The following is a 6,000-nucleotide window of genomic DNA, read 5'->3' as shown; positions in this document are numbered from 1 at the left end:
TAAAAGAAAACTATATATACCTATTACTGTAAAATAAACAGTCAAAATTTCCTTAATATATTACAAAAGAGTAATGAAGAATGTCTTAAAAATATAAAAAAAGGTTTAATTACTCGAATGACATTAATAATTTTTTTCTAAAAGAAACCTAATTGAGACACTTTTCAAATGTTGAGACATAAAAATTGACATTTTTTTAAGAGCGAATACCAAATTGACACACACATACCAAAGTGAGAACATATGAGAAATTAAACCAAAAAAATACTATATATATATATATTATAGAATTAATTAATCATATTTAGAAGAAAAAAACCAAAAAACGTGAACGACATGATTCGAACCTACACAAGCAAAGCCCACATGATTTCTAGTCATGCCCGATAACCACTCCGACAAGTCCACTTCATGACATGTGCATATATATATGTAGTAAAATGTTTCAAGTTTAGAACAAATTTAGATAGTAAGAACATTGTAAAAAAAAAAACTAATAACATATAATACAATATTATAATTATATTCCCTTTAGCTTGGTGTTTATGTAGTACATGGCCTTGTAGTGAATAAATTTTAAAAGTTATTTATCCATAATAATTGACAAGAAATCTTCAAGTGAGACGAATTTGAGGACAAATTCATTTTAAGAAGGAGGGTATGATAGGGGACTATCTCCTAAACTTCGAGTGGTACAAATTTGAGGACAAATTCTCTTAAAAAAGGATAGAATGATAGAGGACTATCCCAAGATTCCATACAAAAAGAACTTGAAGGTGAACCTTTACAATTTAAATGACCTATGACAAGGGCAATGACCAAGAGATTGAAAGATCAAAACTATTCAAGGCTCCTGATGCTACAAGCAATCTGAAATTCAAAGAATATGAAGATCATGACTTGAAGCACATTTGAAGAATATTTTTTAGGAAAATTAGTTTATGTTTTTAGACTTTGGGTTTCCTCTTAGAAATTAGTTATGTTCTATGTTTTTGGGCTTTAAACTTTCTTTTATAAATTAGTTTATGTTTTTATGTTTTGGGCTTGGGCCTTATTGTAGGGTTCTCAAGTTTTCTTAAACTTATGTGCCTATATATAGAGGTACCAAAAACAATGTAGACACTTTTAGTCATATATTGAATTTGATTTCATTAAAGAGAGGATTCTCTTTGTTCTTGGCTTAGGCCTCTGGTTCTTATCAAAGATTAATATCTTTGTGGCGAATCTTCACTTGACTTATCAATCTACTAGATTGTGGCATCCTCCATCTTTGTCTTATTCCGCGTTCTTCTATGATTTATTCATGTTGTGCCTCTTGAGGATTCAAATTCAGAAACGATCATACTCTTTCCTGGATAGGATCGTATCAATAATAACTTGCAATAATTCAATTGGACTAAAATAAAGGAATGTTTGGATTCACAAATAGAAGCATAGAAGATGACCCTATGTTGGCCTCGTGTTCATTGTCTAAGCTACCCCATATAAATAAATTTGTGTTATATGCTAGATGATTAGATGCCTCTAACCAAGGGACCCACAAAAAGAGCAATGGCTAGGAGGATACAAGAGGAATGGGCCTCCAATGCACATACAAGGCCCAAGATGAACTTTACATGGGCAAAGGAAGATGTGAAGACCTAGCCTAAAACTCTTTGTTTGTAAATATTAGAATACGGTTTATTTTTGGGCTTTGTATTTTGGGCCTAGTAGAACAGGGTTTTCTTTAGGCCATGTATTAGGCCTTAGAGGAAATTGGGCTTTAGAAGTAATTTTGGACCAAAAAGGGGAATTGGGCCAAATGGGCCAAGAGTAGTGTATCTACTCTAGAAAAGCCTAGAAGCTTCTCAAACTTGCTCTCCAAGGATGAGAGTTAGCTTCCCATGGCAAGACAAGTGTGACTTGCTTAGGTGGCAAGTCACACCTCCCACATGCTCCTTTTTGGCTCCAAAATTCAAATTTCTAGACTCCTTTTTCCCTCCACTTTTTGGAGACTCCTTGATCTCATTTTAGCCTATAAATAGAGAGCTTAGGACCCTTGTATTTTCATTCATGAATATAGTAGAGAAATTATGTTGAGATGGCTCCAGACTCCTCTCTTTTTCTGAATCAACTTAGGCTAGAGTTCTCCTTCTTGGTTTCCTCTAGCCTCCTTCCTTGAGTGTTGGCCCAACCTCATTTGAGAGCTTCTCCAAACACCATTGCCGCACTACTTCTCCTCTCCTTTTCTAGCTTTCGCACCTTCATTCTTCTCCATGGAAGCCCTATCAATTCCGCATGGCTTCTCCTTGACTTCTTTACTCTTGAAGATGGACTCATCATGTGGTATCTAGAGCCTTGGTTGATCAAGCTTGATGTCAAGAGATAAGTTCATCTTCCTTGTGGTTTTTCTTTCAATTTTCGTGTTGTTCATCCATTTTTCTTTGTGTTCTTTCATTTTTTGTGTTGTTCTTCCATTTTCTTTGAGTTTTCTTCAAGTTTCCTTCAAATCAACCGAACATCTATGAGTCTACATGAATTCTATGGATTCAAATGGTAGATCTCCATGATTTTTGGTTCGCATTTGTTCTTAAGTTCCATTTATTTTTCCAGCAACATTTTCTTTACTTCCTAGTGTTCTTCATTTTCATTCGGTTGTTTCCATTTATTTTCAATTTATCATCTTGTGTTTTGTCTTAAGTCATGTTTAAGTGTTTTGTTTCATCTCCATTTTCGTTTCATTTGCTATTTTCTGCATTTTCTTGATGAGAACCAAGTCCTACACCACACAAAAGAGCAATGAACATCAAAGTGATGCTTGTGGATGTGTAAGACATGTTCTCACTGTTTTTGATCCATTTCACCAATTGGATTCTTGCTTTTGTGTGTTCTAGATGTTCTTCTATGATTCATGCTTGATTCTAGATCATAATCAAGTTCATTCTACTTGAATTTCATAGAACATCTTCTCAATTTCCGTGAGCAACTATGCTCTAGTCTCTGTTTTCAGTTTTTACTGCACACACACATACTGTTTGTGATTTATCCTGAACACATGGTTCAAAAAAAAAAACTTTATGATTTTTCCTCTTAAAGAAGAGAGATAGACGAAAATAACAAAAAAATAATCACTAAAAAATGTTGAGTACAAAAAATATGAAAAATCTGTGAAGTTGAGACATCAATCAGCGTTTTCTGGATTGTCAGTTTCTGAAAAATTCATTTTCAGTGCTGTTTTGTGTGCGTTTTACTGTGTTTTAAGTGCTCTTTGTTGATATAATTCTTGGCTTAGGTGTGTGCTCTATATTGCCTTGAGTTGCCTTAATTTCAAGTGGATTCTTCCCTTCATTTGGCACTGTTGCAATGAGTACTATAAGCTTCATGTTTGAGCACTTCTTTTTCAGATTTTCTCTTCAATTCTAGTGTCATTCTTTAGGTAATTCATTTGAGTGCTTAACTTGTTTCTTTGCCTTATTTCTAGTTTGTCTTTCTTTGTTAAATATTTGAGTATGTTTCATGTATATTCCACTTGAGTTTAGCTCTTCTTTCATTTAAGCTTTTCTTGTATTTCCTTATTGGCTTCTTTGGTTTGGTGTTACATTCTTGGTGGAAGATTTCTTTGGAGGTAACCAAATACTCAAGGTAGCATCCTAGGAGGTGGAAACCAAAGTGGAACTCCAAGCTACAAGTGAAGTTCACAAAGGAGAAAATTCAAAGCAAACACTTGAGGGAGACACATTTTGGAGGCTGGACCAAGAGTTTGAGAGACATAGCTTGGCATAGCATAGTTTTATTTTGGTTTTTGTTGTTTTGATGTCACAGATTTTGTGTAATTTTCTTCCTTTCAGTTTTCTCCTTTCATTTGGCTTAGGTGGGAAAATGCTTTAGAGCAATCCCATCCTTAGCATTTAATTGTAATAGTTTAAGGTGTAGTGTGAGGTTCAAGGGGTTCCAAAGGCCACTTGAATTTTCACTTAGGATTTTCGTCTAGTTTATGTTTTCAGTTTTTACATTTTTTGCCTTTATGTTTTAAATGTCCAGGTTTTATGTAATTTGTATGATTGCTTCTATGTTTTAGGTCACCGTGATATCTAGGTGCAAATCTTTAAACACTTAGTTGACCTTTCTTTGGTCATAAGATTTCACACACTTTGGAAGTTGTTTTTCACAATTAAGATCTGTCTTGTTGGGAAATTTTATTGAGAATTTTTGTGAAAGAAATTTAGAGATTTCTGGCTAGGAAAGGTTTGGTTTCTAAGCCTGTCCATGAGACTCACCTCCCTTTCCTGGGAACATCTCTAGAAATCTTTTCCTTTATATTCTCTTTAAAATTCCTAAAGTTTCTTTGTGAAAATTTGTTTAGATAAGTGTTTCAAAAGTGTATTCCAAAATGAGTTATCGTTTGTACAATAGATTACATTTAGGTAGTCATAGTGAAGATAAAATGCATCATACACATGAGAGTACATTCCCTTTCTTTGGTGAGGACATAAGTGCATTATCATACATATCTTGGGAGAGGGAAATAGATGATTTGGTGCAATCATTCCATCTTAGACATAGTAAATACTACTTTCTTACTTTGTGCATTTCTAGTTTTGTAGGACATGCAAGAGAGTGGTGGGATTATAGGCAGTTTAGAGTGGAAAAAGGAAGAAAATCTCCCATTCAAAATTGGAGTGAGTTGAGAGCATGCATGAGAAAAACATTCATACCACCTTCCTTTGATTTTGATCGTGAGATAGAGAAAAACAAAATTGAGATAGCAAGAAGGAAGGAGGAAAAACTCACAATACTCTTAAGAGAGATGAGGGAGTTGGAAGAAAAAGAAAAAATAAGAATTCAGAAAAGAGAGCAAAAAGAAAGAGAGAAATTTGAGCAAGAATTGAGAGAAGAAGAGGAAAAGTTGAGAAAACAAAAGGAGGAAGAAAAGAGAATAAAATATGAAGAGGAAAAGAGAGTAAGACAAGAGGCAGAGTTTAAAAGAAATGAGGAAGAGATTGAGAGGAAAGAAATAATGCTTAGGGAACAACATCCTACGGCTCCTTGCATAGACTTCAAGGGAGTAATTCCATCTTTCAACTCTTCTTTATTAATCATTAATACTTTTGTTTTAACTCTCCCTAAAATTGTTTTTCCATCTTCACGCATCATTCCATATTCCTCAAGAGATTTGCAAGAGTCAATCTCTGACCTAGAATTACCTTTTTGGACTCAATTAGGTCAAAGTGAAAATCAATGTTTTAGTGAAGTGGGTTTCATTGAAAATATTTCCAAACATAAAATCCCATTGTCATGTGTCTTCGGAAAACATAGTCTACATGATGTCCATAATTTTAATGAAAATTTATTTGATGATTTTTGTAGATGTGTTTTTGATCCGGGAGGAATAAAGCTTTCGAAGCTATGGGCCTTAAAGAATCCTCTAGATCTGAGGACAAATCTTCTTCAAGAGGGAGGGGATGATGAATATCACCCTACAGGGCTTTTCAGCTTGGGCCAATGGCCTGGCCAATTTAGTTTTTTCTTTGTCATTAAATAAATACATATTTTTGAATGATTTAATTTTAGTCTAATAAATGGGCTTTATTATGCAGTGTATTTGGGCCTAGACTACAATATCTGCCAGTAGCCTACTAATGTTCTTAGTGTGGATTCATTGTATCCAGTAGCTTGCTTAAGCTAGTTGAACGTGTAAAGAGAATCAACCCAATATTTGAGTGGTACAGATGATGAGGCAGAAATTTCAGATTTAAGGACAAATCCTTCTCAAGAGGGAGGGGATGATGAGATGCCTCTAACCAAGGGACCCACAAAAAGAGCAATGGCTAGGAGGATACAAGAGGAATGGGCCTCCAATGCACATACAAGGCCCAAGATGAACTTTACATGGGCCAAGGAAGATGTGAAGACCTAGCCTAAAACTCTTTGTTTGTAAATATTAGAATACGGTTTATTTTTGGGCTTTGTATTTTGGGCCTAGTAGAACAGGGTTTTCTTTAGGCCATGTATTGGGCCTTA

Source organism: Vigna unguiculata, chromosome 11 (genome assembly GCF_004118075.2).
Source record: "Vigna unguiculata cultivar IT97K-499-35 chromosome 11, ASM411807v1, whole genome shotgun sequence".
NCBI lineage: Eukaryota > Viridiplantae > Streptophyta > Magnoliopsida > Fabales > Fabaceae > Vigna > Vigna unguiculata.
This window is presented reverse-complemented; position numbering follows the sequence as displayed.